The following is a 14,060-nucleotide window of genomic DNA, read 5'->3' as shown; positions in this document are numbered from 1 at the left end:
ACATTACCAATAGAGCAAAGAGCAACAAGGGATACAACTGTTTTCCTGAATAACAATCCTCCTTCAAGCAAAGGCTTCTTCACCAGAACATATTGTAAAATACATTTCCAGCCTACTAACCTGCCTACAGTGTATTTTGAATCCAGAGGTGGTGGTAATTGAGTTGAGAACTTGCACTTTAAAATACATGCTTATCATACATTCACTGTACACATGATCAATGTTTATCTGCGTGAAATGTAAACTACTTGAGAAGACAACATGGCTCATGTACCCAAAAGATAAGCATATACAACAAGAATACAGTGAAGGATTGGGCCAATACTATAAAGACTTTCTGGCCTGCTATAAATTAGCACATTAGCTCACAACCCCCCATCCATTTAGCATTACTGCAGGCTACTGGCTACGTTAATTAACATAGTCTTGTAGCACTCTGCGCCAAGACATTTAATCTCTGCAGCACAAAACGTAGGAAAGGAGAGAACAGAAGACTAACACAGAGAACCTTTACTGAGAATGTGTGTGCTTTTGTGCATACACGAGGTAACACACCAAGAAGCTGATGTAAACAATTTAAGAGAGAGGAACAGCTAGTGACCTAGGCTAGGAGGGAAGTAGGTCTGGAAAAGCAGCGTGTAGCTGCCAGGTATGTGAAACACACATGAAGATGCAAATCATTTGATATCAGTTTAAATGTGAGCACATCAAGAAAGAGCACAAATTTCACAGAATCATAGAATATCCTGAGCTGGAAGGGACCGACGGGGATCACTGAGTCCAGCTCCTGGTTCCACACAAGGCAACTTGAGTGTTGAACTACGTACAGGCAGGCCCAACCTCATTTCCAATAGAAACCAACTCCCTGACAATGAGAATCTCCGTGGGCCAGGGCCATGGGGCAAGAAGAAGGCAAAAAATGGTGTGTTTTCCAGAATATGCTTTGCATAGCATCTTGTTCCAGCTCTTTTGCCTCACTGGTGTCAGGGTGACAACAGGCCTTGGCATATGGAGCCTGTGAGGTTCACAACGCCTGTCAGTGCTTTCCCACCAGCTCTCAGCAGGGGAACTGGGAAAAAAAAAACAGCAATTAGCAGAGCATGCAGCTCAGCAGAGGCTATGAACTGTGGAGCTGGGTCAGCTGTCACCACGTTGCTGCCAGCACCAAGCTCCATGTCACTGTGATGCAGGCTCTAGTTTTGCTGCCTATGAACCACTTAGTATGTTTTTCATCTCAGCTTTCCATAATTTGACCTGGAGCTGTAAAATACATAACATATATGAAGGTTTTGGCAATGTGGTTCTAGGCTCAGCACAGCTATACTGCCTCCTATGAAGCCACACTGTGTGCTAAGATGGCTTCTTGAACTCTTAGCCATTAAAAAATGCAGTTCTGGATAACACATAATACTCAGGACATGTTACCTCTGACGGGCTCCAGACTCCCATGCTACACTGTATCCCAGTTCTTAAAATACAAATATTCTGAATTTCAAAGTGCCTGTTTTTCGAAACACACTTCAGTTTTACTTAGGAGGTAAAATGGGTTTTATCTTAGAGATTTGTTTTATTATTATTATTATTATTATTAATATATATATTTTTTAAGACAAGCTAATCCAACTCGATTTGAGTTGTAGAAAAGAAAATCCAATCACTATTTTTTTAACAGTTTTCACACTGATGGCTCTTGTGCCACATGCCTCTGCTTTTAACCCAGCAAACACATGGTGCTTGGTAGAATAGTAGGTTAAACAGTTAGAGCCGCTTACAGAGATTTACTGTACTAAACTCTTTTTGTGCCCTGGGGATAGACTTTCAGCACCTTTTTTGCAGATCCTGCTTTTCAAATGGCTTAGTGTAAAGATGTTAATGCCATAGCACCTTCATGAATGCCTTCCCCGATCAAGCTTTGAAATAAACAAGATTTTCCATAACATTGTTGATGACATAAAGCCCTGCCTTCAGTTCCAACAGCTGTGATTGCTGTGTGTTCCTAACAAAAGCAGAGTGCTGCAAGTAACCCAGGAATTTAAGAAATTTTCTCAACAGATGCATGAAGCAACTGCACAGACTGGCAGAGAAGCTCAAGGTTCTTAGTAGGCATATAAAATTGCCTAATTGAATGCTAGGGGGCTCCTGATGTCATAAATACGTACCACCATGTCTATTCTTTCTTTTTGTGAAAAACTGGTTTAAAAACTGCATTTCCTATGGGACAGCATTTTGCATGTCAGCTTCTCTGTGATGACACATTTGTGTCAGACATGAGCAACACGAAACCAAACAGTTGCCTGATCAGGCCAGTTAATTCCCACGTTGTGGGAAAACTCCCAGCCAGCCTGTGTTTGTCGTAGCAGGTCTTTTCATCAGCTCAGTCTCCAGAAGGGCAAGGGGGAGGAGCAGTGGCATCCTAGTGGGAGCACATTACCTTTTGTCTCTCTCCAGCTGGCAATGAGTCCTCTAGGGATGCAGAGGACTGTGAAACACAGACCACAGCAATCCCTTGCTGCTTCAGTCTGCAGGCAGTCAGAGATAATGCACTTTTGCTGAAAGAATGGGGCAATCGTAGTAAGATGTAAAACAAGTGTTTAGGTGACTGTCCCATTTTATAATCCATGAGTATCTCTGCACTGGACACATTTTCACAGTACCAAGTATCTTACCAAAGCAACAGGAAATAATAGCTATAATATCAGCATCAGGTATTGACTTCTTATTTTTACTTTTTTTTTTTTTTTAATCAATTTAACTCAATTGTTAAGGAAATCATGCTAACAAATCTATAGAAAGATTTTAGATCCCACACCCTGTGACCTTTTAACACCTGACACATGAGCACTGCAAAGAACTGGTTAAATCTAATCCAACTAATTAGGAACCCCAGTATAGGTAATATTAATAGTCTGGAGTTCTGGTATTATGAGACATAATAATGCCTCTTTAAACAATGTATTAGATATTACATTTGTGAATTAATTAGCATTAGGTAGTTCTCATCTTTCTCCATTTACCCTACACGCATTTTCAGAAAGCCCCTGAACTACAGCGCAGGAGGTTATTGTCTGACATTTCCTGGGAGAGCAAGCAGAGACATGGAATATACGTAAGTGAATTGAAAATTAACTAAAAAAGACAGCAAAGAAAGAAGAACTCATGCTGAAGAGATTTTGTAGCCTCTGGGATCCATCCAGGGAAGAAAAAAAAAAAAAAAAGAATGACAGTCAAACAGCAGAGGAAGGAAAAATGTTCTAAAAAAGGCCTTTTCTTACAGGTTACTAACCAGCAGAATTTCTAAAAACCCCATTCAGGTATGCTCTAAAGCTTTTTATTTGAGCATGTGGCACACAGCAAAAAGGATATATCTAGGGTAAATTAGCATTTGCTGAGTCTTTATGGTTTAGCTCCTGCAGCAGACATAGCACACCTCATCATTGTTCCGTGTTACCAGCACTCAAATCAACAAATTGTAAGTCCGTTTCTCAGAAGCCACCTGTAGGTTTTTTAAGCTTTGTCCGGTGTAGGTGAGAATTAATATTATGGCCTTATGTACTTTTACAGCATATAACGAGTACCTGGGCAACAGTGGAAAACACAAAAAGCAGGAGAGCTAAATCCCAGAACAGGTACCATTTATTACAGTTTTCAACCTGTCTCGTTTTATCAATACCAATTCATGTTTCTTTTGACATTAGCTGAGATTGCCAGCCTGAAATGCAGGATCTGCTCTGAAAACTAAGACACCAGTATAGCCACTGACATGTGCTGGACATCACTTCACTGCAGAAGCCCAAATCTGCTTGGACATGAGGTGAGGAGAGCTACCACTGATCCACTTTTCACTTGATCCCAGGATGTGACAATGCACAAAAAAATAGAGTGCATTTCCTGTCCTTCTTAATCTAGTCTGTTTCATGAACTTTTCAGCAGCAGCTAACGCTGTTTTAAAATAAAATTAAAATGTTATATAAGGAGAACACAGATCTGGTATTTCCACAACAAAATTAGAGACACTTAAAATGCAAGCATTTGGTGGTTTGTAAATTAGTTTAACCTTGCATTAACAATTAGCAGCCCTCTGTGGGTAATTGGATTCAAATTATAAACATCTTCATTCTCATTAAAATAAGGATTCTGTTTACAAGTAAAAAAAAAAATCACTAAAACTTCTGCGCCAGTCCATCAAGGATCAATCTGCACAACTGAAACATGAAACAGTGTATGTCAAACCCCCATTCAATTAAGAAAACAAATTCAAACTAATGCCACTGCTCAAGATGATTACCCAAGCCTTTGCGGAGCACTGTGTTGTTGTAAGCATTACTTATTACACTGACTCTTACAGAGAGTCTAAAGCAGAGTCCTCTGTTTCTTGTGGGGCAACAGAGCCAGAGAGAGTTGAAGCAGTTTCCCAGAAACACAGAAACACAGAATTATTTAGGTTGGAAAAGACCTCTGAGATCATCAAGTCCAACCACTAGCCCTGACATACCAACACTGGCACGTTTATCTCATGCCCACAGCACAGGTGGGCTTATGGACTTGAGGGAGCGGGTTCCCTCCTGGGCACTCAGACTCAAAACATCCCGCAAGTCCCCTTGTCTAGGAAGGGGCGAGAAGTTACACAATGACTCAAAGTCTAAGTTGAAACAAGATATATGAATCTCAGGCTCCTGTCAAGCACTCCATCCACCTGACTGTGAACACTTCAAATGTATTTGACAATTCCTGCACAAAAACTTTGTAGTTCTGATTGGGCATTTAAGTAGTACAGGTTTCCCTTGGCTTGCTACTGAAACCAACCTGAGTTTTGAGACTCAAAACATGACAGAAAACACATCACAACTCTGCACAAGCACTGACCAAACATCAGTCTGTGGCAGCCTCACATCCACTCTACGCAGCTTCACCCCAGACACGTCCAAAGGCACCTCACTGTCCCCAGAAAAAAACACAAAATGAACATGCATGTAATTTTAACCAGTTTGTAACAGGATAACAGAGGGTTAAAAAATCTTTCCCAAAGCTCTTTTCAACATAAACCTAATGAATGAATACAAAAGGGCTTAAGGAATTAAGAGTAAGATTTACCTTCAAAAGACAGTCATGGCTGTTCAATATTTTCTCGGCTAAAATATAGATATTTTTTGTATTTACTTACAACATTGTGTGGTGGCATGAACCATCCCAAAATCTAAACTCTGTGAGGATAGAGACTTGTTTGTGTTTTGGTTTGGATGCAAGGCAGACAAGCATACCACAAGACTGGTGGTTTGATATCAGCACATAAAAAATAGCAAAACTAAGGTAACAGCACCACCTCTGCAACTATTAGAAGGTACCAGACAACTGGCACTCAATTTGCTGTCTCAAAGAGCCAGAACACACTGATTTTGACCTACAAAGGGGAAAGCAATCACTGGGATCTGACTGCACTCAGTCTGTGGAAAAGTGTATGTAAACACTGGTGACGTGTGGAGCTTGGACAAAGGGGAAGACACCCACTGAGCTCCAGCTTCCCATCATCAGTGAGCTCTTGAGAGGCAAAGAGCCACCAGAAGCAGTAATGTGCTGTCAGACTGCTGACAGTGTACGGCCACAGCCTGACTAGCATGTCTGAGTCATGCTTAAATTTTACTTGCTAACAGAGAGATTGCCTACTAGCTGATCATAAATGAACGTGTGTTTTAAGTTTCAAGACTTGCCAAGCATCTGCATCCCGTAGCACTCCCAATTTCCTAGTTTGCAAGAACACTGAGAAAATTGGATGAATAGATGAAACAGAAGCTCAGTGCATAGGATCTAAATCTCATCACAGAATAAAAAAAATACTTTAAATTTTCCTAAGAGAATAAATGTCTGGTTTATACTTAAGCTACAGCCATTCAAATAAAACGTCATGTTAGTGAAAGTGCTCTTACCTATTTCTCTACAGAATCAATGATAAGAAACAGATTCTATATCACTAAAGATAGCAGGTAAAAGAGCAAAAAAACTTGCTACCAATACACAAAATAAGCCCACACATGTTCACCATCACAGTAGACAATTTTGCAGCATTTGAGTATTAAACCAGAAGAACAGTTTCTCTGGTGTCCCTTTTATGCTTGCAGAGGTAACATTTTAAGATATGTGCACTCATTAGCAAACCATTTTACACCAAACAATATCACCTACATATTTAAACTGACAATACCTTGTTACAAAGACAGCTACAGGAACAGTCACCAGGATTCATAAACTACCAATCTCTTAAAAACATGCTGCTGAAACCCAAAGCAGGGTTTGATCTACAAAAGGAAGTAGTACCAGAAATTTTAAGAATTCCTTCAGGGGTATTTTTGCTTGCTACAAGGTTCATGTAGAAAATTGTCCAATACCTAAGTGATAAGCAGCAGTATAAACTTGATATGCTTTTATCTGGTAAGGGATCTGCACCACTTACATCTTCAAGAGAGTTCAAGTGGTATGTCAGCAAGCCAGAGCTCAAAACAACTTCCCACTGCAGGCAGGAAAGTGAAATCCCAGATAAGGACAAAATTTACATCCATGCCACAGGGCTGGAATTTCTTGCAGGGTTATGCTTCACCCCAGAACAGATGCTGCCTATGTAGAACCCAATACTTGGGTAAATAGCAGGTACATGCATGCTAATATCCAGAAGGCCAAACGAAATGACCATACACCTTATTTTCAACCATCATGCCTTTCCTTGCCCTCCAGGTCTGCAAGTATCACTACAGTTGATCTGTTTCATTTGGTGAATTCCTTGCCAAAATGCTTAGTGTATCATTTACTCGGTGTTACTTTGAATAATACTTACTAAAATGTGATATCACATCAGCAAACCACATGAATAAAACTTTTATCCTGCTACAGCTGATAACACTTCTGCCTTTCTTGTGGAAGGATTAGCAATGCATGATAAATGAAGTAGAAACCTGATGAAGAGATTCATTAGGAATTTCTTTACAAATATTGAGCAGTCTGCAAAACAAACCTCACTGAATTTATCCATGCAATTAACAAGACTGATCCTACTCCTAACTTTCAATTAATTAAAAAATGCTAATTTTCTAGCTCTCACTTCATCCCTTCAGACTTTCAAGTGAATCTAAATGGAACAGCCATGCATTATCTTGGGCAAAATAAAAATATTATTTCTGGCCTTTACTCATCCTCCTGAAGGTATTTCATCTTGATTCACATTAACTGGGCTCGTAAACTCCTCTGAATAAATGCAAAAAGTAATTGGTAATTTCTTGTACTTCTAACTGGCTAAAGCTCCATGAATTTCTAAGGACATTTATAGCAATAAAATGGCAGGTATTGTCAGCAATAAGATAACAGTTTGTAGACATAAGGAACTCTGAATTCCAAAGATAACTAACATGATTTGTTTAGTGAAAATATAGCAGTCTGTAGTTACGAAATTAACATATTAAAGACCTAGAACTGCAGTTGATTGATTTCATTAATAAAGGGCACAAGACGTGGGTTCTCTGCTTAGATCTGTGCTGATCACTGGTTTTAAAATGTTGTATGGAGTTCTAATTTCAGTGTCTCATTTGTACAGCCTACAAAAAAAAAAAAATAGTCAAGAACACTTTTTGTCTACAGCTGGCAATCTTACAAAGACTCAGGCTGGAAAGCAAATATTAAACTATGACCTCCCAGATCTTTGGGATAGTACATGAAGGGTTTGTGACTAAATTTCAGCCTACAGAAACAATTCCATTGCACTTGGTACCTCTCCTTGCAAAGCACTGAAAGGCACTTAGGAAATCCAGGACAGCTTCAATGGAAAAAAAGACAGATCTGCCTGCTCCTTAGGCTTTTGTCATAACAGGTGGAAAAAGAGGAAGAATTTGAAGAGAAAGAAGAAAGCAAAAGAAAACAAGGTTGTGGAATACAGAGGGTGACAATGCAAAAGTAGAGGACAATTGAATGTGTGACAGAAAACTGCTACAGGAAAGAGTGCATGCATGAAGCCAGTCTCGAACTCTGTGGTGGTGGGAAACCACAAGCCTGAAAATCCTGTCTACTATAATAAAGGGATATCAGAAAATATTTCTCATTTCCCCTCCCAGATTTCTCAGGATTTTGCAGAACAGATTTTAATATGAAGAAAAAATTGTCCAAAGAAACTTCCCTTATTCAGATAAATACATATTTTACTCCAGAAAACATCTACTGTTGTTTATTTTTGTTTTTTTCCTTTCTGCAACACCATTTGTCAACAGTCCCACTGAAATTTATTTAGCTACTCAAAAAAAACAAACAAACAAACAAAAAAAAAAAACACAAACATTGGTTGCTTATGTGCCAGCAAAACCACAAATAAATGGTCTTTATTTTGTAAGAGGGTTTCACAGCTATGCACAGAAGTAATTTGTGGAATCATAATATTAAAAATGTATTTCAAAAATAGATGCTCCCTAGTCCTTTTATATGCCAACCCTGCTGAGCCTAAGTCCAAGTAAGCCCCTGCTTAAAATCTTCATTGTATTTTAATTGGGTTGTTTTAGTATATGATGCAACTCATCCTCTTATTTGCAGGATTTCATGCTGTGCTGAACAAAGCAGGTCACCAAAGGTCACAGTGCCACCCACAACAGGAGGACCAGAACCATACTGAAACCATTACAAACTAAACCAAACCAAACCATACACACTTTCCTCAGTCCCAAATATGGACAGAAGTAATTAAAAATAACTACCCAGTGAAATTCAGGTAGAACACATAAATATCTCACTTCAAGCTCAACAGAAACATGTGTAAATTATACATGGGCAAGGGAATGAGGAGGATCAGGGTGAGGATGAGACTTAGAAGTCTGAACAGCTTCATTTTTTATTTATTTTTTAATCAAAGCTTATAAACATGGCCCATTGACAGAAAAACATGATGATGTCTAAAGAAGAGCTTCTCCCTCAAATATTTTTGGATCACTTCTGATTTTCTCAGCTCTGAATTTCTGTTTGAATGTAGGATAACAAGATATAATTTTATACAGAGGTGGTTTTATTCCCCAGTGTTAAGAAGTGCCTCTTTCCCCCTCTACTCTCACCTGCTCCACAACACACAGTCCAGCACACATTTGAGTGCAACCATGAACAGAGTTATGCCCTGTTTTTGCAGCTTTTCAACTGCAGGAGGAAGTGAACTGGTTAGCAGGGATTTCCCTGCTGCCACAAACAGATGCACTGGAACAGATCTAATGCAACCAGTCCCAGCACCGATCTGCCCATATCCCTGCTACCTGGCACCACTGCACACTGGCGTCCTTCCCAAGCAGTCCAACCAATCCAGCTGGCAAAGGTGAAAGAAGAGTCTATGGGATGCTCTGTCAGACACTTGAAGGGAGAAGAAACAAACGGCCCTTTCCCTTTTACACCTGCCAGTTGCAGAGCAAGTGATGGCATATCCATCTCCTTTGTTTGAAGAAGAGGCTTGTGAATGGTGTTAGTGACTCTCAGGCTTCAGATGGAGATCTCCAAGGAAATATCCAGATACCCCTCTCTCTCCTTCCACTTTCCTACTGCAAGAGTTGAGGAAACCAGTGCTTTTGGAGTGTTCACACAGGTCATAGTGTAAGCATGAAACAGTGGGAATATCAATGAGCACAGGAATGAACAGAATGAACAGAGGGCACCTAAGGCTGATAGTCTGGAGGGAAATAAAATCAGGTGAGTCACATATTTTGATTGAATTCCAAACCTTTTTTTTTTTTTTTTTTTTTAAACTAGGTGAATGCTGCATTGAAAATTTCAAACCAAAATCGTGGTGAGCTAGTAGTAAACACCAGGCATTTAATAAGCACAAGAGAGGGCACTCTATGGGCAAAAAAAATGCATTAATTTTCACCCTTCAAGGCCAAGACAGCAAGACTAAGCAAGTATTGTAAAAACTCAATTCCTGTAGCTGAGACCACAATGTTACTTCTTAGAGTCTGGTGTGGTTCAAATTGCATTCAGTTAAACTATACACAGTAAATTAGCGGATTGTATACTTTGTAGACACTTACAAGCATATAAATTGGTATGCACTCGAAAACAACATGAACCTACGAAGTGTATCACAGATGATGACTGGAAATAAGCAGAACAGATTCACAATTGCACGTGGTCAAATTATGATTAAACAGTCATCTGAACACTAAAAGCTGACAATTGCACATAAACATGCCTATCTTGCCTTCTGCTGTTTGCTGGCATCCCTTTAAAAACACTATGAAGAACACGGTGTCTTCTTTAATAGCTTTTCATTGTTGATGTACCTCTAAAATACTACTATTCTAATTTACTAGAATTACTTCATCAGCCCTTTAAAAATGAAAAAATCCTCTCCAGCAAATTGGAACACTGCATATAGAGCGTTTTGCATCGCAGGGGAACTAGTTTCCACCATCTGTTATTTTTTGCCCAAGAGCCATTGACTTATGCATTCCTGTTTTGAAAAATCCCCAATATATCATAAAAAGATGTAGTCACCCCAATCACAATGTTGTAAAGCTATATTTACACAATCCATTTAAAAATCAAGTTTACCATAGGAAACACTCTAGACTTAGCTGATTTACTATTACTGCTTGCAGTGATATAAACTTTGTGTTTTATAAACGTACAAAATTTCTTTTCTTTATAGATATGTATACACAAGGACTTTCAAACTTTTTTTTTTTTTTTTTTTTTTTAGATTACATGTGATACATTGCGTTCATATCATAATAAACCGGTATTAATGATCACTATTAACAATAGAATATTTATTCTCACAAAAAGAAGCTTTTCTCCTGGTTTTGAGATCAACTTGCACTTAAATTATACCCACTTTTCTGTCTCCCCTTAGTTTGTTCATGTTTCTCTCTTGCTGTCATATCAGCAATGACAACTGACCTATCCAAAAAACTATTGCACGACTCTCTTCAAATATATTTATATATGATAATACAAACAAAAGAAAAACAGTCAAAGCAAAGCTAAGAAGTGACAAGTTAATATCCACAGCGTTGGAGTGGGTTATATATTCTTCTGTGCTATGGAAGACAGAAATAGCAAAGATTGTAAAGAACATAAACTACTTCCACACTTGTATCATTTACACTTGCTCCACTTGATTCCTTTGTTTTAGTCTAGCTGATTCCCCTCTGAAAACAAACAGATATTCTTTGCAGACATTTCTACCTTTTCTTCCAAAACCTTCCAGAAGACATGCTGGGGATGTTACAGGGGCACGGACGCTATGCTTCTATTCCTTGTTTCCCTGCCCTGGGGCTCACACCAGGCTAGAAACTCCTTCTTTCACGCCGTGCTTCACACACCCTCTCTGCAGCAGCCCGCTCTGCTGCAAACTGCTGGTTATGGCTAAAGCACTTCCAGTGTACATGTATATTGCCCACTGCCTGCTCTGCAGCTGCTCCCAGGCTGTTCCTCATAGCCTGTGAGATCAGCCCTGGCAGCACCTCCTTATTCACAGCACCCTGGCTTCTGCTCCTTGTATGAGCACCTCTTCTTTCTCTGTTTGCTCCTGCCGTAGTCAAGTCTTTACCTCTCATCCTGTTTCACTATTTGTTTCCCTGGAAGAGCTGTTCTAATTGCAGATAGCACGGTCTGCACCTTGCTAACCAGTATTTTCTGGTGTATCAATGGCCACAGCAGTTCACATCACCTTCTAAGAACTTAACTCTCGCCAATGTTTACTTTGATCAGAACTGCAGGCTTTCCCCGGTGTCCAGAGACTAATTTTGCACGAGCCCCAGAAAGATCAGAGATGGCCGTAGGATGAGACCAAAAGGCTGGGTGCACTTGATGTTACTTCTTTTCATGCATAAATCTCTGCCAAAATGCCCACTTTGACACTTACTGAGGCACTACCCCAGCGAGAAAGTTCCGCCCACAAGCACCGTGTTGAGCACAGGCACCGTGCTGTACTGACATGTTGCACCCCTCTGACTATCACGTGCATTTATTTGTAAATTATATGCTTGGACTACTGCAATGATACATGCATGTTATGCAGGAAAACAAATTAAAAAATAATGAGGTAAAGATGAAATAAGCATTCTTTTTTTTTCTCCAGAGTTTTATGTACAAGCGGTAGAAAATATTTTCTTCCTACAACCCAGGAGACTTCCTTATGCATCCCCTGGGGTGCCTACACCCTGCTTTAGAGACCCCTGACAATCTTTTCTGACCCAAATACACTTTCATTTGGCATACTCTTTCTTCCTGCATAACTTCTCAGCTTTTTGTATTTCTTTTTAAGCTTGCACAAGCCAATGCACCTCCTCAGAACGATGATTTGTGGCTGCAGGGGCACATCTGACCCAGCTCTTACAGCCACCCACAGAGAAGCTGCAGTGGAAGCTTGCACAACATTTTCTCATGCAGAAATGGTAAAGTAAAATAGTTCATTTTTATTTAAGAAGTCATTCAGTGCACTTATTTTTTTATTTAAAAGACTTAATTTTGGGGTCAAGCCTGTTTACAGTCCTGGGATCACAGTGATAATTTTGTGACAACTTCGTCTGATTCCCTTTCATCCCTTCTTCTTCAGCTTTCAATTTTACACAGCAAAAGGTGCTCCAAAACTCACTTTAAAGATTCCCAATAACTCATTAACAGGAGCTCTGTGGCTTATGAAGATCTGGGTAGAGGATGGGGTAGACCTAAGTCAGACTACAGGCCTCTGTCCAACCCCTCATCCTCCAAAAAACCCTTTTCAAAGAGATTATGCATTATATCACCCAAGTGCTGCTTTTGACATTTTCATGTCAGTTTCACTATTTGAGCAGACTACACCCTTCTCTCTCAGGACTTGCAACACCCAGACCAGTATTGAGACTGCTGCAGGAAGGTGTGCTCAGTCCTTACTTTTCCATCCTAACTGCCTTGTCTCCTGTCAGGCAGCCTTTAGAGCCTCATTCTCTTCCTGCATTTCCAATGAAAACCAAGGAAGGGAACATTTAGGGAGCTCAGTGAGCAAGCTTCCAAATTCAAGGTACAGAGGTCTTCTTAGAGCTGCCAGTGCGGCCAGGCAGTGTTGCACCATCCTAGATATAAATCTAGGCATCAATCAAGATACGGCCATTGCTCTGCTTACAAGCCACTGTTATCTACATGTATCTGCTTATATCTTTATATGTTACCTGTCTGCTTGAGAAAGCAGCAACTACCATCCACGCGAAGGCTGGCAGCTTGGCCAACAGACCAGGCACTGACCCTCATTCCTCCAAAACCTGCTTTGCTTTAGCCCACATCCACTTCTCCACAGCAGCGTTGCAAAAACACTCTCAAGCCCTGCAGATCAGGCACAGAAGAGGCCTGTGACCCGTTCCTTTCACAGCTGGTCCCAACAGCTCATCATTTAAAAGCAGCCAGACACAGATCAACTCCTTGCCCTCCACTGCCCATGACAGGTACATCCACAGGGAGATGATTCTGCTCCTCTTGCAGCCAGAGGCATTAATGAGCTCTGCAGAGAGCACAGCTGCCATAAAAATGGTCAGGGATGAATTTTTGAAAGCACTACTGAGCTAACTGATCAGTTACTGAAGGCAGGGGTAAAGCTCCCATAAAGAACAGAGTTCATCAGCAGCTAGGACTGTGTCTTGGTGTCACTACAAATTCAGATTTCAGTGTGACAATTCCTGGATCAGAGCTCTGTGTCTTAATGCATTGTTCAGGTATTAAGCATGGCTATAATTGGAAATTATTCAAAAGAGCATCACTGTTTAACTCCACGTTTGCAAGCCGTGTGCTGAATTGAGTCTTGTCTGACCTCTTGCAGCTTCCAAAAAAACAGGTAAAAGCCAGACTGTGCATGCAGCAAATTCAGCAGAATCACAGTCACAGGCCCACCATCCCACCCTGATGAATTTACCACTGCTTGGCAGCACAAGGCGCACTGATCTGGCATTAACGAGTGTGCAACCATGCTCTCAGTGCTGACAAATAAGAACTGGACCCCGAGGAAGCCTGCTTGTATGAAGCAGTTGAGCTTTTTTACCTGTACCTCTTAGTAAAACTGGAACGTCTCCAAACCCCACCTCCCTGCA

General features: G+C 40.3%; 1 protein-coding gene across 3 annotated transcripts in view; it reads right to left on the bottom strand.

Moving 5' to 3' along the window:
- PLPPR1 (phospholipid phosphatase related 1) overlaps positions 1-14,060 on the bottom strand; it is a 129,555-nt gene that overhangs the window by 69,974 nt on the left and 45,521 nt on the right. The window contains exon 1 of one of the 3 annotated variants that reach the window (XM_068667038.1): positions 11,188-11,208. The exons of the other annotated variants lie outside the window; for them this stretch is intronic. The gene's annotated coding sequence lies outside the window, so the exon portion shown is untranslated. Of the gene's footprint in view, positions 1-11,187; positions 11,209-14,060 lie in introns of those variants that run through there. 3 annotated transcript variants of the gene reach the window in all.

The sequence above is a fragment of the Anas acuta genome, chromosome Z, assembly GCF_963932015.1.
Source record: "Anas acuta chromosome Z, bAnaAcu1.1, whole genome shotgun sequence".
Lineage (NCBI taxonomy): Eukaryota > Metazoa > Chordata > Aves > Anseriformes > Anatidae > Anas > Anas acuta.
This window is presented reverse-complemented; position numbering and strand designations above follow the sequence as displayed.